Below are 24,616 nucleotides of genomic sequence, written 5' to 3'. Positions count from 1 at the left end.
GTAAAAACTTACCCATTTTTATTCACCAAAACTGAATAGAATTGAGAAATATTTTCAAACTGTAAGTGGAATATTTATTTTGCGTGGAAGAAATACAGTAATGTGTCGCTAAATGATGGGGATGCATGCTGAGAAAGCGTTATGTGATGTTGTCATTGTGCGGATGTCACAGAGTGCATTTACGCAGACCTAGCTGGTACAGCCTCCTACGCACCTGCGCTAAATGGTGCGCTACACACCTGTACAGCATGTGGCTGCTCTGACTACTGTAGGCAATATCACACAGTGGTAACTGTGTATCTAAACATAGTAAAAGTACAGTAAAAATACAGTATTATAAGCTTATGGGACCACAGTCACATATGTGGCCCATCATTGATGACACGTTCTTATCCAATGCATAGTTGTAACGCTTAAGAAGAAACAAATGTAGGTGATAAGAAAATGTTGACATCTTCAAAATGTCCATGCTTGTCCCCAAAACTTACTTGTATGCCAGTAAGTGTATGTTGTTTAGAGCCTGGGGAGTGGGGTGCCAAGGGCTATGGATTTTCACTGTTTCTGTCATCAGGTAGGGTTGCCTCTGCTTTATTTGATGTGGCTTTTTCTTTTCGCTCTTTTTTTTTTTTTTGAGACGGAGTCTTGCTCTGTCGCCCAGGCTGGAGTGCAGTGGCCGGATCTCCGCTCACTGCAAGCTCCGCCTCCCGGGTTCACGCCATTCTCCTGCCTCAGCCTCCCGAGTAGCTGGGACCACAGGCGCCCGCCACTATGCCCGGCTAATTTTTTGAATTTTTAGTAGAAACGGGGTTTCACCGTGTTAGCCAGGATGGTCTCCATCTCCTGACCTCGTGATCCGCCCGCCTCGGCCTCCCAAAGTGCTGGGAGTACAGGCATGAGCCACCGCGCCTGGCCTGGATGTGGCCTTTTCATGGTACACCAGTGTGGGGGGCACATCATCAAGGAAGTGGTACCCCCACCCTGTGACACTCGGTCTCTCAGGGAGGTCAGAGGCCAGAGCACTTGGTCCTGTGTTCTCCTCAGGCCCGCCCTGGAAGCTCCAGAAAACACCGGGAGTGTAAGGGCGACCACTGGCCACACCTGAGCCGTGCTGAGCAGGCATTCATGCAGCCTTGTCTTTCAGTTGCTGTCACCTTTCTTCCCTTCTGTCTTATGAGTGGCACTGCCATCTGTTGAGTAACTGAAGACACAAACGTCCGTGTTAGCGTGAACTCTTGCTAACCTCCCGCTCACTCTGTCAGTCAGGCAGCAGGCACTGTGTCCTCTTCCTCCACGTCTTCCTGAAGTCGGTCCTCTCCTCCCCGCTGCAGATGCTTTCTGCATAGAGCCTCCGTCATCTCAGGCTTCCTTTGAGGGACCTTGGGGTCCCTACCTCTGGCCCTGTTCCCCTCCAGTTCATTCTCTGTACTACTGTCAGAATCTTCCTTCCGTAATGCAGACCTGATTCACCTGGTGAAAAGCAACTAGAATTGGTTTCGTGTCACCTTAGCATGACACACAGGCCCTTCCCTGCCTCCCCATGCCGGTGTCTCTGGTGCACTTCACTCGCAGAAACGCTGGTCTCTCTCCTGTCCTGATTCCTCCGTGCTCCAGGGTTTCTCAGGCCTCTGCGCTTTTCACATCTTGTTCCTCCTACTTAGCCTCCCCTTCCTGTTTCCCCACCCCGCTTTCCTGCTGCCTGGCAAGCTTCTACTCATCCTTGAATCCACTTCAGGAATGTCGTCCTCTGTGGCCTTTGATCACCTAGAGTGAGTTAATTCCAGCCTCCAATCCTAGTAGAGTCTGTGTACGCTTATTGACCTTTTTGTACTCTATTTTGTTGGGTCTGTGTCAGTGTCTCTGAGACTTGGTTCTCAAGGACCTCAGGTCTACTGTGTCTTATCATGTCCTCAGTGCCGGGTACGGTGTCTGGCATCTAGAAGAGGCTCAACCAGAGGATGAGCAGTCAGTTTGCTGTGATTACCATATGGCTTCCTCAGCCTCCTGGGCAGGTTGGGGATCAGACATAGAATGCCCATGAGCCTTTGAAACCAAGTTTTTAGTGGATATTAGACTCAATCAATTTAACCCAACTTGCTTTTTATCTCATGTAATATTGCTCTAATGATTATGACTCTCAAATACCCCATTACTGTTCAGAAAGGAAAAGACTGTACTGTTGCATTGCTTTTTCTCTCATAATCCAAACTGTAGTATTTGCACTTGACTTTTGGTTTCCCTCAAATATACTTTCCCATCATCTTATATATGCCTTGGTGTTATTTTTTAAGTTATTGCTATCTTTTTGTTGGTAAGTTATTTAAAGATATTGCTATCTTTTGTTGTTAAATTTAGGTAAAGTTATTCCTTCATCTGACTATATCTGGGCTATTTATTTTTCTCCATGGAGTTGCTCAGTCATGCCTGGCATATCATTTATTTTCTTGAAGGAGGATATTTATTAGTTTCATTTTGTTTTTTGAGGCGGAGTCTCCCTCTGTCGCCCAGGCTGGAGCACAGTGATGCGATCTCGGCTCACTGCAAGCTCCACCTCCCAGGTTCAACTGATTCTTATTCTTCAGCCTCCTGAGTAGCTGGGATTACAGGCACTCACCACCATGCCCAGCTAATTTTTCTGTTTTTAGTAAAGATGGGGTTTCACCATGTTGGCCAGGCTGGTCACTAACTAGTAGTTTTAATTTTTGAGAAGCCCCCTGTTCCCTTCTAAGAAAAAAAGAGGGGAGGCAAAAAATCCAATTACTTTGAAACGAAATCTATTTATTTATTTATTTTTCTTTTTAATTATACTTTAAGTTCTAGGGTACATGTGCACAGTGTGCAGGTTTGTTACATATGTATAAATGTCACATGTTGGTGTGCTGCACCCATTAACTCGTCATTTACATTAGGTATATCTCCTAATGCAATCCCTCCCCCCTCCCCCTACCCCACGACAGGCCCCAGTGTGTGATGTTCCCCTTCCTGTGTCCAGTGTTCTCATTGTTCAATTCCCACTTATGAGTGAGAACATGCGGTGTTTGGTTTTCTGATCTTGCGATAGTTTGCTGAGAATGATGGTTTCCAGTTTCATCCATGTCCCTACAAAGGACATGAACTCATCCTTTTTTATGGCTGCATAGTATTCCATGGTGTATATGTGCCACGTTTTCTTAATCCAGTCTGTCACTGATGGACATTTGGGTTGGTTCCAAGTCTTTGCTATTGTGAATAGTGCTGCAATAAATACGTGTGCGTGTGTCTTTATAGCAGCATGATTTATAATCCTTTGGGTATATACCCAGTAATGGGATGACTGGTATTTGAGGAATAGTATTTGAGGAATACCATTCTAGTTCTAGATCCTTGAGGAATCGCCACAGTCTTCCACAATGGCTGAACTAGTTTACAGTCCCATCAACAGTGTAAAAGTGTTCCTTTTTCTCCACATCCTCTCCAGCACTGAACAGAAATTTATAATTGACACATAATATTGTACATATTTATAGGATATAATGTGATGTTTCAGTGCATGTATACATAGTATAATGGTCAAATCGGAGTAATTACCATGCCCATCACTTTAAGCATTTGTCGTTTCTTTGTGGGGACAACATTCAAAATCTTCTCTTTAAGTTAATCTTGAAATATATACTACGTTGTTATTTGCTGTAGTCACCCTACTGTGTAATGGAACCCAGAACTTATTCTTCCAGTCTAACTGTAGCTGTGTACCCACTGACCCACCATTCCTGTCCCCTCCTTCCCATGCTGGCATATTATTTAAATCCACAGACGCATATTGAATAGCCACTTTGTGCCAGAAACTCTTGGCACTGGGGTACAAGACAAAGCCAGAATCTGTGCCTTGGAAGAACTCCTAGTCTCAGGGGGCAGATGGGTCTGTTCCTAGGGCCGCTGTGAGGCTGGAGCAGGCTGGATGTGGGCTGTCTGTGGGAGTGGGGTTCAGGTGGGATGGTATGGAGCCTCTGAGGCCAGGATACAAGTTACCTGAGGCAGTCAGTGAGTGCCTTGTGGAAATAGAAAAGTGACCATTTCATAAAAAAAAGATGAAGAAGTCCAAGAATTTAATTATTCATTCAATCAATTAACAAATATTTATTGAACACCTACTATGTGCAAGTACTATTCCAGGTGCTCAGAACAAAGCCCATTGCATATGGAACTTGAGTTCTGCTAGGGAGACAAATAGGCAGGCATATGAATATTTAATATGTTCTCAGGTAATGAAAACACTATGAAGAAAAATAAAGCAGAGAAAGGAAACTTGGGAATAAGGAACTCTGCTGCTTTCTGTGGGCTATTCAGGTGGACTTTCGGAGAATGTGGTGTGCCAGCACAGACAAGACACAGAATCAGGTGGGGCAGAGCCCCCAGGTGGGAAGCACTTTGCAAGCTGGGACAACTGCAGGAAGACCAGACTGCTGGTGTTGAATGAACGAGGGAAAAAGTGGTAGGAAGTAAAACTGGAGAAGTTGCTGAGGACCCAATTCCATGGGGTGTTACAGGGTTTTTATTCTGAGCAATTTGTGGGGAGCCATTTGAAGGTTTTAAGTAGGAAGTAACATGATTTGAGGTGTGCCTTGAAAAGATCATGCTGGTTAGATACCTGATTTGGGGGAAGAGGAAAGGAAAGGGGCAGGGAAGAGCAGGCATACAAGTTAAAAAGCTAATAGAGAAATCTACATGTGAGATCATGATAGCTTGGACTAGAATTGGTAACGGTGAGAAGTGTTCAAATTTGGGATATTTTGAAGAGCTGTTGGGATTTTGGAGTGGATTGTATCTAAGATGTGAGAGAAAAAGGAGTCAAGAATAATTTCAAGATTTGGTGGCATTTTGTTGAGGTAGGGCTGGGCAGGGGAAGAATAAGGTTGTAGGAGAAAATCAAGGTTGATTTTAAATGTATTGAGTCTGGGCCGGGTGCAGTGGCTCACGCCTGTAATCTCAGCACTTTGGGAGGCCAAGTGGGGTGCGGGGTGGGGTGGGTCACCTGAGGTCAGGAGTTCGAGACCAGCCAGGCCAACATTGTGAAACTCCATCTCTATTAAAAATACAAAAATTTGTCAGGTGTGGTGTTGGGCGCCTGTAACCCCAGCTACTGGGGAGACTGAAGCAGGAGAGTCACCTGAACCTGGGAGGTGGAGATTGCAGTGAGCTGAGATGGCGCCATCGCACTCCTGCCTGGGCGATGAGAGTGAGACTCCATCTAAAAAAAAAATAAATGTTTTGCGTCTGAAATGCTGAGTGGAAATATAGCTGGAGTTCAAGAGGCAGCCCATGACTAGAGATCTGGATTTGCAGAGCCTTCAGGATACAGATGGTGTTTGACGTCATGAAACTGGAGGGGCACATCCTGGAGGGAGGTGGAAAGAAGGCCAGTGGTGTGCAGCCTGAGCTGTGGCGTCAGGAATCTCAGCTGCCGAGAAGTGGAAGTTATGAGGACTGAGGGTGGACTGTGGGATTTGGTTCAGTGGGGGTCACTGGTGACCTGGAAGAAGGCAATTGTGATAGAATATTGGGAAAAGAAGCTTAACTGGGGTGAGTTGAGGAGAGAGGGCAGGGCAAGAAAGTTGAGACATCAAATACAGGCAGTGCTTTCAGGGGGTCCTACTGTAAGATTAAAGAAATAGGGAAGTTGCTGGAGAAGGATGGGAAGTCAACTGAGGATGTTTTAAGGGCACCATCTATCAGAGCACATTTGTGTGCTGAAGAGAATAACCTGGGCAAAGAGAAAGCAGCTGACTGGGCACGGCGGCTCACGCCTGTAATCCCAGCACTTTCCAAGGCTGAGGCGGGAGGATCGCTTGAGCCCAGAAGTTCAAGATCAGCTTGGAAAACAAAGTGAGATTCCATCTTTACAAAAATTTTAAAAAATTAGCTTGGCATGGTGGTGTGTACATGTGTTCTCAGCTACTCGGGAGGCCGAGGTGTGAGGATCGCGTCAGCCTGGAAGGTTGAGGCTGCAGTGAGCCAGGGGTGGCCCCGCTGCTCTCCAGCCTGGGTGACAGAGCAAGACTCTGTCTCTGAATGAATGAGTGAATGAATGAATGAATGAATGAAGCTGATGAGAGTGGAGAGGATAGTGGATGATTGCAGTGACCATATTCACTGAGGTGGTGGGAAGGGTGGGGATGTAGAATAGGAGTAAAGTGGGTCTTTGATGAGCACACAGGTTTACCCACTATCAAAGACGGGGAGGCACGTGTGGAGGTGGCTGCAGGGAGGTTGGGAGATTTGGTGGTTCCCTTTGTGTACACACACACACACACACACACACACTCACTCACTCCACACACCCCCACCCTCCCGCCATGCCTGCAGTGCAGGCTACAAGGAGGAAATGGTGAGATGTGAAGCTGGAAAGGTGGGTGGGGATGGATATTGTGGAGAGGCTCTTCCATCCACCTAAGGAGTTTGGATCTCGTTCTGTGGCAGAGGGGAGCCTGGTGGCTAGTGAGTGTGGGAGGAGCCGGATCTTCTGTGGGATGGAGGCAGCAGGAGCTCCAGTGGGGCTGGGCTGGCGGGAAAACCTGGGCCCAGAGGCTGCTGCCGGGCCGGGTGAGCTCTACTTCTGTATTCCGTCAATATGTTGTTAACACGTACTTTTCCGAGGTTGAATAGATTCTTATAGATGACTGAAGAAAATGAAATTAATTCAAGTAGTAATGAAGTGGAACTACGTTAGCTGCCAGGCAAGCGGCTGATTTCCTTTAATAAGTTGAATCATTAATGGGTTGGGAGACTTAGACCTTCGTGTGCGGTAAGGGAGGAAACAGATATGAGTGGGAGAAAATGTGAGGCATGTTGGAAGCAAAACAATCTCATTAGTTACTCTTAATACCCTTAGACCTTCTGTAGGCACTGCTGGTATCTTTTAACAGATGAAGGGGGAGAGTCCAGGGCATTTCAGTCACTGCTCGTAGCACCCAGAAAATCAACTGGTAGACCTAGGATTTAAATGGTGTTCTTGAATTTCTAGTTCTTCACTTGGTCCTTGGACTGAAGCAAAGTGAGAAATCTTGGCGATAAACCGCCTGCAGGATTGGGGACATATCGCTTAGGCTTTATGTTCAGGTCCGCACTATTTCACGTGATCTGTACGGTCTAAAGCGGGAGTTACTTGGCTACCAGCACGGGGGGAAATGTCACACTGCCGTCACTCATTCGATCCCATTGTAAGGCCCTCTGTGGAAGATAAGGTCTCGCTAGCATATACTTGGTTAATGAGTAAAACATGGAGCTTGGGCCAGCACGGTGGCTCACGCCTGTAATCCCAGCACTTTGGGAGGCCAAGGCAGGCGGGTCACAAAGTCAGGAGGTCAAGAGCAGCCTGGCTAATATGGTGAAACCCTGTCTCTACTAAAACTACAGAAGTTAGGCTGGGCGCGTTGGCTCATGCTTGTAATCCCAGCACTTTGGGAGGCCGAGGCGAGCAGATCATGAGGTCAGGAGATCGAGACCATCCTGGCTAACATGGTGAAACCCTGTCTCTACTAAAAATACAAAAAATTAGCCAGGCGTGGTGGCGGACAACTGTAGTCCCAGCTACTTGGGAGGCTGAGGCAGGAGAATGGCGTGAACGCGGGAGGTGGAGCTTACAGTGAGCCGAGATCCGGCCACTGCACTCCAGCCTGGGCGACAGAGCAAGACTCCGCCAAAAAAAAATAATAATAATAAAAAAAAAAATTAGCCAGGCGTGGTGGTGCATGCCTGTAGTCCCAGCTACTTGGGAGGCTGAAGCAGGAGAATCGCTTGAACCCGGGAGGCAGAGGTTGCAGTGAGCTGAGATCACGCCACGACACCCCAGCCTGGGCGACAGAGGGAGACTCTGTCTCAAAAAAAAAACCCAAACAACCCAAAAATCCAAAAAAACAAACATGGAGCTTGGCTCGGAGATGGCTGTGACTGCTTCACGTCCTCTCCTGTGAATGCCCTGCCAAGCTAATAGCCCCGGTAAGAGGGGACAGCGTTGTTATAGTTACGTCTCCACATTTTATTGTATTTTATTTATTATTATTTTTTTTTGAGATGAAGTTTCACTCTTGTCGCCCAGGCTGGAGTGCAACGGTGTGATCTCGGCTCACTGCAACCTCCACCTCCCGGGTTCAAGTGATTCTCCTGCCTCAGCCTCCCAGGTAGCTGGGGTTACAGGCGTGCACCACCACACGCAGCTAATTTTTGGGGTATTTTTAGTAGAGATGGGTTTTACCCTGTTGGCCACGCTGGTCAAGAACCCCTGACCTCAGGTGATCCACCTGCCTCGGCCTCCCAAAGTGATGGGATTACAGGCGTGAGCCGCCGCGCCCGGCCGAGTGTAAACATTTTAAGATGCATCCTGAGTTCAGAAATGCTAAAATCGGGCAGGGGCAGGAATAGTAAGTGAGAAAGTGCGTCTTAGCACGAGGAATTGGGGGTAGCTCAATTCTGGAAAAGGTTGTCCTTTAGAAATAAACTTGTATTTTCGTTGAAGTTTAGTTTTAAGTGTTTTACTGCTAATCCTGACTCCAGAGTTTGGCTTTAGGGTTAAATGAGAGAGTGTGTGTAAGGCATTTAAAGCAGTCCCAGCGCTTAGTGAAGGCTTAATAGACACTCATTGTAAATTGTAATTACTGTTATAATACTTTTCTTAATATACTTTCCAGGGAGCAGCAGATTTTTTGAAGTATTCCCAATTGTTAAATGTTACCTTTTACTTGGTAACCTTTTTTCTTTTCTTTTCTTTTTTTTTTTGCAGTAATATCTTCAAGTACTTTAGAACAGTGGTCTCTGACCTCTTTGGCCTGGGGGACCTGTTTTGTGGAGACAGTTTTTCCACGGGGGTGGGGAGGAGGGCATGGTTTAGGGGTGAAACTGTTCCACTTTGGATCATCAGGCATTAGAGTCACATAAGGAGCTTGCAGCCTAGATCCCTCTCGTGCACAGTTCACAGCTGGGTTTGTGCTGCTATGAGAATCTAATGCCAGGCCGGGCGCAGTGGCTCACGCCTGTAATCCCAACACTTTGGGAGGCCGAGGTGGGAGGATCACCTGAGGTCAGGAGTCCGAGACCAGCCTGGCCAACATGGCGAAACCCTGTCTCTACTAAAAATACAAAAATTAGCCAGGCGTGGTGGCACGAGCCTGTAGTCCCAGCTCCTCAGGAGGCTGAGGCAGGAGAATGGCTTGAACCCGGCAGGTGGAGGTTACAGCGAGCCGAGATCACACCACTGCCCTCCAGCCTGGGCGACAGAGTGAGACGCCATCTAAAGAAGAAAGACCATCTAATGCCGCTGCTGAGCTGACCGGAGGCAGAGCTCAGGCAGGAGTATTGGCTTGCTGAGGGTCACCTCCTGCTGTGCAGCCTGGCTCCCACCAGTCCCAGCCTGTGAGATGAGGACCTCTGCTTTAGAAGTATTTCTAATTGTAAAAATGTTACTTTTTAGTTGGTAGCATATTTTTTATTAGCAAGAAGACGTAGATTTTAAATTAAATTATGAGTACGCAAAAAAAAAAAAAAAACTTACTGAATGCCTGATTGAGTGTGGCACTGGCTCAGTGCTAATTAGAGGAAACTTCTCTCACCCACAGAGGTGGTCCTGCCTGTGGGCTGTTATAACCCATGGCAGACACCACAGAAATGACCACTACCATTGAGCTGTATCATAATGTGCACATATGCCTGAGTCGCTTCTAAGCAGTGTACCTTTAATCCTCATTTCATCTTCCCAGCACCCCCTGCGTTAGGAACTCGTATCATTTCCTTTTCAGAGGGAAGAAATCGGAAGCCGGTATACTCAGCTGGCAGTGTTAGAGCGGAACTGGAGCTCACCGCCTGGCTCCAGAGTGGTGCCCCTAATTACGACGCTGTACAGCCTCTTTCTGATACGAGGCGAACGCTGTTGGTTGCCCACCCAACAACCAGCCCCTTGCTGGAGAAGCCTCGGTTTTGTGTGGTTGTTTACCCCTCCCTGTGTGTCTTCGTGAAGGCGAATCTGGTCCACGTTTCCGTGAGTTCATCCTGGATCATGTAAGTTGATCATGGTGTTCCATTTCTCCTTGCCAAGGATTCGGTTAGGCAGGGACATTTGACAAGATTCTGGCTGCGGGAATATGAGGAGTAACTCTCCGCAGGCTTCTCAGAAAACGTTCTTCACAGAGAGACTAGACATAAAAGGAAGGACGTCTCTTCCTCCCCTGACTTGCTCACACCTAGCAATGTGGCCGCGAGCTTGTACCAGCCTGGGGATGACGCCAGTGCCAAGTAAGGCACAACCAAGAAGATGACGGAGAAGCAGAGCTCTGACAGTCTATACCTGGAGGCGCCTATCCCTGTGCCTTTCATTCTGTGAGCGAAAAAGACCCTTCATCGCTTAGGCCAGTTTGAATGGGCTTTTCTGTTACTGGTAGCCAAAGGGGTGCTAAGTTGGAGCGTCCCTGCAGGCAAAGGGTGACCGGTAGGCTGAGATCTAGACGCCCGCAGCCAGAGTCCCACGCCCGTTACCTCCACCACTAGGAGCCTCGTTTGATCAGGGAATATGCAGATGTGTTTTCTCTTTGTATCATGGCATTTTAAAGAGTGGGAAGCATTGTCTTAACTGATCAAAAACATGGAATAGGAACGTTATGTGTCAGTATGCATCGATAATATTTTAAAGAATAAATGTGTGTTTCTAAGAAAATGTCTTTTGCCCCTCATTCTTTGGGCTGGATTCCCTCCAGACCTCATTCAAGTATGATTTCCTCCGAAGAGCTTTCCCTAACTTCACCGGCCATTACTTGCTGTCTCCTCAGAAGATTCTTAGTATTTCTGTTGGCAGTTACGTCGCTGTGCTGTGGTGATTGGTCTTTGAAGTCTGTCTTTGCCAGTGGACTGTAAGCTCTGGAGAGAAAGTAGTTCCTGGTTGAGAATGGCTGTCAGCTCAGAACAAGCTCAACTGTAGTAGCTAAATTAACCTAGATGTGGCAGTCATGCTAGATACTGTGACTCCTACAATACTGATTCTCAGTCCTCGCTGCTTTTTAACCACGTCCTGATTCCCATCCCTCGAGGTGGTGATGTATTTGGTGTGGGCTACAGCCCAGACATTGGTGCTTTAAAGGCCCCGGTGATTCCAGCGTGCAGACAAGTTGGGAAGAGAGTTGCAGGAAGGGAGTGACATAGCCAGAGGGAAAGACAACAAAGAGCATTTGAGAACTGTGATGACAGTGGATGTGAAAGGGATCAGCAACACTAGATGTCACTGGGTCCAGAGAATCCAACAAGGAGCTTGTCACAGTAGCCCTGATGAGAGATGATGAACCCAGAACAAGGGTGGACCCCGTAGACATAATAATTTGAGCAGCTGCTATGGGAGATGCCTTATGTCAGTGTCATCTTAGGTAGTTCTCCTCATCCTGCCTACACCAGAGAAGCCTTTTAAAAATACAAGTACTTGGATCCCACCCCAGAGATTCTGATTAAATTGATCTGGGGTAGCTTCTAGGCAGCAGTACTTTGAAATTTTTTTAAAGCTCCCCAGATGACTTTAATGAGTTGCCAAGGTTGGGAATTACTGCCTTGGAAGAACAGCAGTAGGACTCAACCCTAGTTCAATGTCAGTATCAGAGGCTTCCTGACTTGAGATGTGGAGGAGAGGTTTGCATAGACCGGGGTGGGAAGAGGAGTGGCTGGGAGTTGGGCATAGGGTAAGGAACAAGGAGAGAAGATAGCTAGCTTCTGCATGGAGTTCAGTTTGAACTGACAGTGGGATCGGACATCGTGACAACTTTTGGCTGTGTGTTTACACAGGCCTAACGGAGGTAAGCTGGAAGACTGAGAGCAGAGTTTCTCAGTGTGGCTCATAGACCACTGGGGATGCCCCCACCATACCCCAAAGTCAGTCAGGTGACCTGCAGGGGCTTTCGCAGTTTCAGAGGAAACACCAATGCAGTCATTTTATTCTTACATGTTTTATTCATTAAAAATGTTAGTGGAATCCTGTTATTAATCATCTTTAAGATTATGTATATGCCAAAAAGAGTGTTAATCACTTTGTCTTGGCTACTATTTGGTCAGCTGAGTGCAGTTCACCTCAACTGATATATTTTTCCATTATCTGCCATTCTTATTCACACATTTTCATTGACTTTAGGTATTCTATGCCAATTCCAAAAAATAGCTCAATGACTGAGTGTTGAAGGGCAAAAGGAGAAATAGAATGAATCAAGTAAATATTAGAATTCTTAAAAATATTAGAACTATAGTGACTAGGACCGCAGTACAGATATAGAAATCTATATGTAGTGGATGAGACAAATGATTCCTTTGAGTAGAATGATTTAACACAAGCAGCCAAAAAAGGAAAAAATAATTACAACTATATGAAATTAGGTTTTATTGAACAAGGATGGGCGCGGTGGCTAATGCCTCTAATCTTAGCAGTTTGGGAGGCCGAGGTGAGCAGATCACTTGAGGTCAGGAGTTTGAGAGCAGCCTGATAACTGGTGAAACCCTATCTCCACTAGTGTGGTGGCGTGTGCCTATAGTCCCAGCTACTTGGGAGGCTGAGGCAGAAGAATTACTTGAATCTAGGAAGCAGAGGTTGCAGTGAGCTGAGATTGCGCCACTGCACTCCAGCCTGGGCGACAGCGTGAGACTCCGTCTCAGAAAAAAATATTATCCAACAAGTAGTCCATTCAATCTCACGTCACTGTGTACTGTCCTTTTATCAGATGGTGACATGAAGTCATGAAGCTTTTCTATTATTTTTAAACACGAAGATAAACCTATTGTTTCCAGAATATATCCAAAATAGTATTTTTCAAAGTGAGATTTGAAAATGTTGAATTTGAGATTCTACAGTGATACCAGAAATGAGGTCAAAATGTCAGAGGCACTATTCAGAGCTCTATTCCACACAGAGAAAACAAGGTACAAGACGCACTACTGTTGGAAAACGTAGTAAGATTAGCTTTGACGTTAACGATGAGTTTAATGTGCAGAGAAGGCAGAATAGGGTCTTGGCAAAATGCTTCATCAGACAGATGTGTGTAAGATCCATGGTACACGCGTGGAAAAGCGGTTCCTCTCATAGGTACATGCTGGCAGGTCTTTCACTTCACACTTGGGCAGAACCAGCGAGGTGCAGAGTGTCCCTCACCTCTTAGCACATGCGCAGTACTTATGTGAGCAGGAACTTAGCACATGCGCAGTACTTATGTGAGCCGGAACTTAGCACATGCGCAGTACTTATGTGAGCCGGAACTTAGCACATGCGCAGTACTTATGTGAGACGGAATTACCTGATGAGTTTTTGTTCAATGAAAATCCACATCGTAAGAGAAGACTGCTTTGTTTGATTTGGTTAATGATTATATTGTGAGTCATGAAGGAGAATGAAAAAGGTAAGTTGGGATCCGTGGCAACCAGTAAGAAAGGACAGAAAGGACATTGTTACATGACTCAAAGAAGTTGCATTAGAAAGCGGTGGATGGCAGTATTTTATTTTCAGAATGTGGTGGTCTGTACTGTGCCTCCCGACACTGTAGTTGAAAGGAATTGTGAAAATGTGACAATTTCTTATAAAAATGAAGAAAATGGGCAGCAAGTCATGTACTGGAGGCAAAGGTGCCTCACGAAAGATTTTGGAATGTGGTGTGAATTAAAAACATGACACTGAACAGTGTCTGTAAAGCCCATTTCTATTATTTAGGTGGCTTTCTCAAATAATGTGCTATTTTAAGGCTGAACATTAAGATTTTTAATGCTAAGCACAAGAAATCCTGTTACAGATATGTGAGGGCAGAGACCATCTTCTGGTTTCCAGCTGTATCCCTAGTGCCAAGCAGTGTCACCAGTAGCTACTAAATATTTGCTGAATGAATGGATTTTTATTAATTAGTCAAAGAACTGATGACATGCTATAGGTTATGTTTTAAAACGACATCCAAATGCTAAAACATGCTTGCCAACTGCAACCCAAAAGTAGGTTACACATCTATTTGTTGATTTCACTTCCCCAATGGAACATTTAACCCAGCCTTCTAGCTCTTGAATTTATTGTGCCCATCAATTTATGTTTACCGTAATAAACGTGAAATCAACTCATAATTTGTAGGACTGTGTTGGATCGGAACATCCAAATGTATCCGACAGAGCCACCAAACGAGCTCTACATATGAGTTAGGATTTTCTAACTTAGAAGAAGTAAAAAGTAAGAAAATGAACTACCTGGAGGACAACTCAAACAGTTTGTCATTATCCAGGTAACACAATGCTCATTAAGCTTGATAAATGATGGCCTAGAAATAGAGAAAATATATAAATTATCCTTATGGAAACTACATTATACAAAGTCATAGGTATTCTCTTCTCATATTCTGGGGTGAGACTGAAAGAATATATATAACAAAGGACAGGCATGCTCCTATTATCAGATGTCACCATTGAGGAAACATTAGAATAAGAACCCCAGCAATAGAACTCATAGGTAGGTTTCTTGCCTGGGGTTGCTCACACCCTAAGTTCTATCTACCGAGGCCACGAAGCAGCTCTTCCAGGCACCAGCTCTAGGGTGGAGGTACAGCGGCAGGGAGCTTAATGGCCCTGACCGTGAATGGCCGGGAATGTGCCACATCTGTGCATTTGACTCAGGCCACGTGTTCACAGACCAGCGTGCACATGTCCACACCACACCTGATAAGTGTCTGCACTTATCAAAGGTATAGTGTTAGCGCAGGTTTCTTTCTTCAGTGTGGTGGGTAAGGGCTCATGTATAAAACTAGGTAGTCTCAATAAAAATAATTGGGCCAAAGAGTTATTTACTACCCTTGAGATCAAGGGGAGGCCAGGGTAAAAGAGGCAGCAGAAGGCCGGGTGCAGTGGCTCATGCCTGTAATCCCAGCACTTTGGGAGGCTGAGGCAGGCAGATCACCTGAGGTCGGTAGTTCGAGACCAGCCTGACCAACATAGAGAAACCCTGTCACTACTAAAAATAAAAAATTAGCCGGGTGTGGTGGTGCACGCCTGTAATCCTAGCTATTCTGAAGGCTGAGGCAGGAGAAGCACTTGAACCCGGGAGGCAGAGGTTGTGGTAAGCTGAAATCACGCCATTGCACTCCAGCCTGGGCAACAAGAGTGAAACTCTGTCTCAAAAAAAAAAAAAAAAAAAAAAAAAAAAACATGCAAGAAGATGATGGGGGATGGCATCTATGTAAATGTCATATTGCAAAGAATTCGTAAAAAGCAATTTGGCTGAAGTGACTCATAGGATAGTTCATAGTGCTTCAACATTAATTGGCCTATAAGAAATAAAAGGTAGCTTGTCATTCATTATTTAAGCTGGTAGATGCATCTCTAGCATCTGAAATAAACATGGAGAGGCCAAGGGTTCGCTCGTGGCCCAGCAGACTACTAGAGGAGGGTCTGATAGGCCCGAATTTGAATCCCAGCTTGGCCACTTACCAGGTTCTTGTCTTTGGGGACGTGACCTAACCTGTCTTAGCCTCAGTTTCTCATCTGTAAAATGGGGCTGTTGAACTTAAAGTTCGTTCCTGCTCTGGACATATTGTAAGTGAAGTACTTCAAAGTTTTTCTAACTGCTTCCCAAAGCTGCTCTGGGCTCTCTGAAAAGTACCTTTGCTCAGGACATTCTCTTACGTGAAACTGTCCTCACCTTCTGCCTCTGTGAAGATTCAGCAGCCTGAAGACAGCTCCCCTAATTTCCTCCACCATCTTTTCTCCGTCCCTCTCATCGCAGAGTTCTTGTTACGTTCTCTTACAGCAGTTCTTAAGGTTGTCATTTCTTCAACCATGTTGTAACTGCTGTGCATTCACCTCCTGTGTGTTCATCTTAAACTGCAGAGCCATACTGACAACAGCGTTGGAAATTTCCGATTTGCTTTGGTAGGATTAATCTCCAACGACTTAATATTCCTTTCCCATCTGGAAACTGGATGGAATAACAGCAAGATGGCTGCTCTGGTCGGAGCGCATCTTCCTTATCCTCTGGGAGGAGAGATTGAGAGTACGTTAAAATGTGCTTCTTCTCAGGGCGTCTCACCTTGTAAATATTATTTGACTTCTTAGGATGTTAAAACAAGCCATTAAAGTTTATATTTCTACTATCTATCTTATAAAATTACAGATTGTCTTAAAGCAGAGCGAGTTATCAGTATTTCAAGCCAAACCCTAATATATAATGCAGAACAAGGAACCAAGGTGAGACTGAAAGGTGAACTTGCAAATACAGGCTTATAATTTCATGGAATATGATTATTTAGCTATTTTAAAGCAGTGGCTTATCTACTACAGGTTACTTACTGTATGGCAAAAATGAAAATGCAGATCTCTGTGGATCCAAAAACATTTTGGAAGCTATGTTAAGACATCATTTACATTGGTTTTCACGTAAGTGCTGGGCTTTGAAGCATTGTTTATTTTTTTAAGACACAGGATCTCACTGCATTGCCCAGACTGGAGTACACTGGCTGATTATAGCTCACTGCAACCTCCAACTCCTGGGATAAAGCAAGTCTCCCAGCTCAGCCTGTAGCTCAGCCACCACGTCTGGCCTGAAGCATTTCTAGGGCTAGTTTGGAAAAAAAAAAAAAAAAAAAAGCATTTAGACCCCTGGTTGATTTTTACATCGTTTTGCCTTCTGATTTTCCCATTGCTCAATGCTGATTCTTGGCCTAGCGGTATATAGTGGACATGGTTCTTGGCCTAGCGGTATATAGTGGACATGATTCTTGGCCTAGGGTATATAGTGGACATGGTTCTTGGCCTAGCGGTATATAGTGGACATGGTGCTAGAATGGAGGTGCTGTGTTTGTCTCTGTCTGAAATATCTGGCCCTGTACAGATGGGGGAAGTAGGGAGTAAACCCTTTCCAGATGTAAACCTCTGTGTTTTAGCAAAATAACGTTATGGATTCTATATTAGTTTCCTGTGTCTGCTGTAACAAATTACCACAAACTTGGTGGCTTAAAACAATGGAAATGGATTCTGTGACAGTTCTGGAGACCAAAAGGCTGAAATCAGTACGACTAGGCTAAACTAGTCAAGGTGGCAGCAGGACCACACTCCCTCCTGAGATTCTAGGGGAGAATCTTGTTCCTTGCCTCTTCCAGCTTCTGGTGGCCACTGGTGTTCCTTGGCTTGTGGCCACATCACTCCAGTCTTCATAGCCAACGTCGCCAACATCTTTGCTATGGACTGAATGTTGATATCCCTCCCAGAGTAGATGTGTTTAAATCCTAACTCACTGTGATGGGATAAGGAGATGGGCCTTTGGGAGGTGATTAGGTCATGAGGATGGAGGGTAGAACCCTCATTAATGGTATAAGTGCTTTATAAAAGACACTGAGACTGGGCTTGGTGGCTCACGCCAGTAACCTCAGCACTGTGGGAGGCTGAGGCAGGCGGATCACCTGAGATCAGGAGTTGGAGATCAGCCTGGCCAACATGGTGAAACCCCGTCTCTACTAAAAATACTAAAATTAGCTGGGAGTGGTGGCGGGCACCTGTAGTCCCAGCTACTCGGGAGACTGACGCAGGAGAATGGCGTGAACCCGGGAGGCAGAGCTTGCAGTGAGCCAAGACTGCAGCACTGCAGTCTAGCCTGGGTGACAGAGTGAGACTCCATTTCAAAAGAAAAAAAAAGACATGAAGGTGGAGGTTGCAGTGAACTGACTGTGCCCCTGCACTTTAGCCTGGGCGACAGAGCAAGACTCTGTCTCAAAGAAAAAAAGATAGGAGAGCTTGTTTTCCCTCTCTGTTCTTTACCATGTGAGGATGCAATGAGAAGGTAGTCATGCCGGGCGCGGTGGCTCAAGCCTGTAATCCCAGCACTTTGGGAGGCCGAGACGGGCGGATCACGAGGTCGGGAGATCGAGACCATCCTGGCGAACACCGTGAAACCCCGTCTCTACTAAAAAATAAAAAAAAAAAAAAAAAAACTAGCCGGGCGAGGTGGCGGGCGCTTGTAGTCCCAGCTACTTGGGAGGCTGAGGCAGGAGAATGGCGTAAACCCGGGAGGCGGAGCTTGCAGTGAGCTGAGGTCCGGCCACTGCACTCCAGCCTGGGTGACAGAGCGAGACTCCGTCTCAAAAAAAAAAAAAAAAAAAAAGAGAAGGTAGTCATCTGTAAAGCAGAAAGAGGGCCTTCAGTAGGAACCTGACTGTGCTAGCATCCTGACCTCAGATATCCAGCCTCCAGAAGTGTGAGAAATACATTTCTGTTTATAAGCACCCAGTCTATGGTACTTTGTTCTAGCAGCCTGAACTAAGGCCATCTTCAAATCTCTGTTGGTGCTGTCTTCACATCCCCCTGTCCTCTGTCTGCCAAATCTCCTTTTGCCTGCCTCTTACAAGGACGTGTGTGATTACAATTAGCGTCCGTGCAGATAATCCAGGATAATCTGCCTAGCAAAGACCCCCGCTCTCTTTTCTTTTTTCCCCATACACGGTAACATTCACAGTTCCAGGAATTAGGGTGTGAATATCCTTTGGGGGCCATTTTTCAGCCTCTCACAGACTCCATTTGTTCCGTATGAATCAATGCTCACTGCCTCTTAGGTCTTCTCTCAGCCTATTCCGTCCTGGTGTGATTGGATACAGAGTTAGGACACGGGCTTTGGGGTCAGCTAACCTGTGTTGGAATCTCTTCTTTGCTGCCTACTGATTCTAGGTCTGGGGCATGTTGCTTAAGTTCTTTATGCTTTTGTCTGCTCATCTGTAAATGACAGGCACTATTATACTCACGTTTTCTGTAAATTAATTAATAAATAAATTCAGCAGACATTTATTTAGGGCCTCCTATGTACTCAACACTAAATTCTTTGGCTACAGTGATGAACAAATAGAGACATTCCCTGTCTTCAAGGGGCTTATAGTCTGGTTGGGGAGATAGTTATTAAACAAATATTCTCAAAAATGGAGTACAACAAACTGGTCAGTCCTATGTGGGAGAAATGCAGGGTTAGAGGAGAGGCTCCTGGCAGGACCTTGGGGCAGGTGCCTCTGAGGCAGTGATGTGGAAGCTGAAACCTGAAGGGCAGTGGAACGTGAGCCAGGCCAGCAGTAGGAAGAAGGGCATATTATACAGGGATTGGAAGCAACTTGGAACTCTGGAGGACCTGAAAGAAGTGTTCGTGGAATTTAGTCAACTAAGGGAAGACTGGCATGAAATGAGATTGGCGACATCGTGAGGGCGTCAGACCAAGCAGGGCCTCATATAAATCTGAGCTTCATTCTGAGTGTATTGGGAAGCCCAGAGGGTTTAAGCAGTGGCAAGGGTGGGGACGGGGTGGGGAGGTCGTGATCTGGCTTATGTTTTGACAGGATTACTCTGGCTTCTGGTTCGGGAATGAAGCGACAGGACAGGAGTAGTGGCAGTGGAATGGTGAGATGAGATGAGGTGTGGCCGCAATCCAGTCGGGAGATGAAGGTGGCTTGGACCAGGGTGGAGAGGGTGCTGGTGGGGAAAATTGGAGAGTTCCAAGATATGCTCTGGAGAATGCAGGACTTGGGAGTTTTATATGGGGAGATGATGAGGAAGAGGGAGATGTCAAGGGTGACTCCCAGGTTTCTGGCAGAAGCAGCTGGATGGACGACTGCTCCATTGACTACTGTGAGGAGGACAGGAAGAGGAGCAGATTAGAAAAGATTCTGAGTTATCTGTACATGTCAGGTTTAAGAAGCCACTTAGCACAGTGCAGAGCACACCATAAACAGATTTTAGTAGCTTCTAATTCTGTCCATTTCAAAGTCATAATTGACCGTTGAGTCAGGACACGTGGGTTCTAGCTCTGGCTAGTCCGTGTTAGAGAAATAAACCTCTTAGGGCATCAGTGTCCTCATCTACAAATCGGAGGCAGTCAGACTCGGTGCTTTTTGCGGTTCCTTTCGGCTTCAGTATGCTGACAATGCTATGAGATTCTTCAGTCTGGACCACCTGGAATCTACTGTGGCCAGCTGGATCTGCTTCAGAGGGGCTGATGAACCAGAACTCTGCATATGGGTAGCAGTTTCTGGTGGAAGCTGACGTATGGGGAGCTCTGGCCAAGGCAAATCGTGGCTCTCGAGGAGGCTTCATGACGAAGGGGAAGGATGTGGTTTGAGGGCAGTAGCAGCTGCTGCTGTCACCGAACAAGCATGAAATCCACTGAGCTTCAGACGACATTGCAACTGAGGATGGCTGTTATTAGTTGGCGAATTAATATGATGTGGGGCATATGGAGAAATGGTGATGGGCAGAAAAGAAGATGAAGAGAGAAACATATACTGGTTCTTTCCTGTGCATTCATCTGTTACTGGCACGGAGTCATCCTTAGTGCCACAGTGAGTGTCCGAGATGGGCCATCTCCAGTTGAACTCCCTTGATTTACAGATTAAGCAACCAAAGTCAACAGCGACTTCCATGGCAACAGAGCCAAACTGGCACTCAGGTCTCCTCACACCTGGCCTGTGCTTTCCTGCTCCACCAGGCTGCCAGGGGTGGTTCCCATGAGCTGTTTTAAGGCCCAGTTTTGGAAAAAGAGTCGTTTGGTTTCATTTGTCTTAGACCAGACCCCAGAGATGGTATTTACTGTTCCCAGCCCCCAGTACGAAACCACTGAATGTAAGTTTTTTTTTTTTTTTTTTTTGAGACGGAGTCTCGCTCTGTCCCCCAGGCTGGAGTGAGTGGCGCGATCTTGGCTCACTGCAAGCTCCGCCTCCTGGGATCATGCCATTCTCCTGCCTCAGCCTCCCAAGAAGCTGGGACTACAGGCGCCCGCCACCGCGCCCGGCTAATATTTTTTGTGTTTTTAGTAGAGACGAGGTTTCACTGTGGTCTCGATCTCCTGACCTTGTGATCCGCCCGCCTCGGCCTCCCAAAGTGCTGGGATTACAGGTGTGAGCCACCGCGCCCTGCTGAATGTAAGTTGTTACACGCAGGCCTTCTCTTCGGCCAGTGCTTGATGAGCAGTAGACCTGGCGCAGCCTGGATTCCACAGCCATCTCCCCTAGCTGCATGGGCTGGGTCCCCCGTGCTTCTGTAGGACCTGCTCTTCTGAGGCATGTTCTGCGAGTGAAGAGGCTGCACCACGTCTTTCGTGAGGCTGGCGGTGCTCTTCTTGTCCTCAAAGTTGTTTGTTGTTTGGTTGGATTTTAAAAACTCAACAACGGCTTCGTTTATGAAAAGCAGCTTATTAGGAAAGTTGCCGCTTCATCCTCTGATTGTGGCTAGTTTGTGAGTAATTAAATTCCCTGGCCTCCTCTTTGGAAGCAATGACTGGTCATTCTGTTGCTTTATTACTATTTCACAACCTAGGAAGCAGAGCACACCACCTCCACCTCACTGTTTAACTTGAAACGGCTCATGGGAGCGTGTGAGCGAGACTTCAGATGTGCCTATTCCATGGTAAGAAGCACGTTTCTTTCAGAGTCACTGGGCTGGCTGAGCAGGATCCCCACAGAAAAACAGGGTCCTTGGGCCTCGGGCGTACCTCAGGGCGATGCTGGGGGACGCCTGAGCCATGTCAGGCCTGTGTTAGATGCACGGCAGGGAGGATCTGGAGCAAGGATTCATCTCCCAGATGTGGGGCGATGGGGAGGTAAATCATCCTTTAAAGAAACTCTTTCTCAAGGCTGAGAGACCATGTCCTGAGAAAAGGGAGGGCTCTGTTTGCAGAGGCCACACGTCTTGACCTCCTTCCAGTCTCCTTGAACATGCTCTGTTCATTACTGAAACAGCGGTTTGCCTGCGGCTGGTCCCCACCCTCGAGGATGCTCAGCCAGTTTCCACCGCATCTCCAGGTTCTGCCCCTCCTCCTGCAAGGCCCACCTCAAGGGCCAGCGCCTCCCTGGAACCTTCTCCCAGAGCCCCTGTCCTCCCTGTTTTTGGTTTCTGAATTCCATCCCCACTTGCAGTCACACTGCACAATTTTGCACTTTGTTGCCTCATGTTGTTTCCTCTGGGTGGGTGTGTTGGGAGAGAGGATAGGTGGTTCGTGCATGTCCTTTCTCAGTGGCAGACTCACTAACTTCCTCAGGACAAGAACCCTGTCTTGAACTTCTTTATATTCTCTCATAGTATCAGGCTTAATTCTCGGGACAAAGTGTATGCGCACAATTACTTCATCATTCACTAGAAAAGAGTTTTAGTGCGTTCATCGAGTAATAGGTTTACAAAGACACATGTAAAGTCCACACGGACTTGTTTTTCAAATTATTTTCAAAAGCATAATGGTAAGATTTAATTTGGTTGCGTGTGACAGAACGCTTGAAAGAATGACTTAGGTAAGACAGAAGTTTCCTTCTTTCCGCATGTGGAGGAAGGGCACGGGCAGGGACCAGGGTGGAGTCGGAACCGGGGCTGCTTCTCATCCCTTTCCTGCTGCTCTTCCGTCCTGTTCTATGATTGATTTTTCTTTTTCTTTCTTTTCTTTTCTTTTCTGTTCTGTTCTTGTCTCTTCTCTTTTCTTTTCATTCTCTCCCTCCTTCCCTGCCTCCCTCTTTCTTCTCTGTTCTTTCTCTTTTTCTTTCTTCTTTTCTTTTTCTTTTTCTTTTTTTTTTTTTTTGAGACGGAGTCTCGCTCTGTCATCCAGGCTGGAGTGCAGTGGTGTGGTCTCGGCTCACTGCCAGCTCTGCCCCCCAGGTTCACAGCATTCTTCTTCCTCAGCCTCCCTAGTAGCTGGGACTACAGTTGCCCGCCACCATGCCCGGCTAATTTTTTGTATTTTTAGTAGAGATGGGGTTTCACCATGTTGGCCAGGCTGGTCTCAAACTCCTAACCTCAGGTGATCCACCCACATAGTCCTCCCAAAGTGTTGAGATTACAGGTGCGTGCCACAACGCCCAGCTAATTTGTGAATTTGTAATAGAGACAGGGTTTCGCCATGTTGGCCAGGCTGGTCTCGAACTCCTGGCCTCAAGTGATCCACCCGCCTCGGCCTCCCAAAGTGCTGGGATTACAGATGAGAGCCACCACGCCCGGCCATAGCATATGATTTTCATCCTCAAGGTCTACTCATAGTCCATAACGGCTTTTGGAGATCCAGCACGTGTATGTGGATGCACATTGTAGGTAGCGGGAAGGAGGAAGGAGGAAGAAGAAGGAGTGAAAGGCCTGCACCAACTGTCCTTCAAGGAGCTTTCCCAGAAGCTGCTGCAGAATACTTTCGCTTGCCTCTTACCAGTTCAAACCTGGTGACGTTTAGCTGCAAGGGAGATTGGAGAATACAGACCTCATTCTAGATAGCCATGTGTTCAGTGGAAACTTGGGGGTACTAAGGAGAAGGGGGAAAATAGCTGGATACTCCGACACATGGACCAATTTGGATGAAACAGGTATGTTGAAATAACTGTCTTTTTAGCCTCATCAGACCCTTCATGAATTCCTCAATGAGCCACTTTTTGCATCTGCTCTGTTCTATGATAATTATTAGAGATAGAACAGAGAAAAGACTGATACGACCTTTACTCTCAGAAAGGTGACAATTCAGCATGGGGAGACAGTATGCAGGAGGACAAATAAATGAACGAAATAATTACGAGATAATAGTAAGTACTATATGAAAAAATCACATGGTCTTGGTTTAAAAACTTTTCCATTGATTGGATATCACTCAGAGTTGCTTGTTATATGAATGAGACATTCAGTCTTCATCAAAGCTGTTTTGGTTTCTCTTTTGGATTGTGCCAGTAAATCTCTATGATTTTTTTTAGAGGGGAAAAAAATGCGTTAAAAATTGCTTTGCTGGACCATTCGTAAGAGGATTTATTTAGACTGGAAAGTTTTACGCTGACATTTCTAAAAAGTTTATATCTGGGTATGTTTATATTAATTAAGGTTTTATTTATATAATATGAATGCACATTTTCAGGAGCCATTTATTTAAACATGTAAAGACCATTAAGAAGAGTGTTGTCAGTAACAGAAGAGACTTCTAATGTTATGTGTTTAATAAAGCAATGTAATTTATAAAATACTTAGCAAAATATTAATGTTTTATACTTTTTTCCCAAGGTAGGAATTTTTATTTTCCTACATTTCATACACAACAGTATAATTCAGTTATTTTAATTTTATAATAGGTTGCTGTTAGAGCCAGATCTGTCTTTGCAGAAGAGATTTTTTTTAAATGTGAGTAAAACAAAGAGCCATCAGCAACACTTGTGTGGGTTTGATTCGATGTACTTTTTAACACTCCACGTTGATTTCTGCAATCTTGTAGTAAAATTGCTTAGGGTTAAGGAGATATTTTAGACAGTCTTCATTTTATGACTTCTTCATTAACACACACTTGAGTAATTTTCTAGTGTCTAACACTAATTTTCAGCTATTTAAATCCGTGGTGTATCATCTCCTAACGATGATGAAGACCAGAATCTGGAGAAAAAAGAGAATCTGCATTGTTTGGAATATCTTTAAATAAGAAATCCTGGAGAACGGTTCTGGATTTTACATGTAGAAACGTTAATCAACAGCAATAAACTCTGTGCTGACGACATATTGAAAACAAACGAGGACTCAGGAAAAAACAGGAAGTTTGTCCAAACGACTCTTCCTAGTAACAGGTTTTGTGTGTCTTTGTTAAGAGCATCACAGCTTGTTTTAATTCTTTTTTTACTTCCTTTCTAAAATTTGATGTTACGTT

The 24,616-nt window shown here is 45.8% G+C and overlaps 1 protein-coding gene across 1 annotated transcript in view; it reads left to right on the top strand.

Annotated features, from left to right (window-relative positions):
- Window positions 1-24,616, top strand: part of AOPEP (aminopeptidase O (putative)) — a 366,175-nt gene that overhangs the window by 115,170 nt on the left and 226,389 nt on the right. The gene's annotated exons all lie outside the window — the stretch shown is intronic.

Source organism: Macaca thibetana, chromosome 15 (assembly GCF_024542745.1).
Source record: "Macaca thibetana thibetana isolate TM-01 chromosome 15, ASM2454274v1, whole genome shotgun sequence".
Taxonomy (NCBI): Eukaryota; Metazoa; Chordata; class Mammalia; order Primates; family Cercopithecidae; genus Macaca; species Macaca thibetana.
The sequence above is the reverse complement of the archived record's forward strand: the minus strand, read 5'-3'. Positions and strand labels throughout refer to the sequence as shown.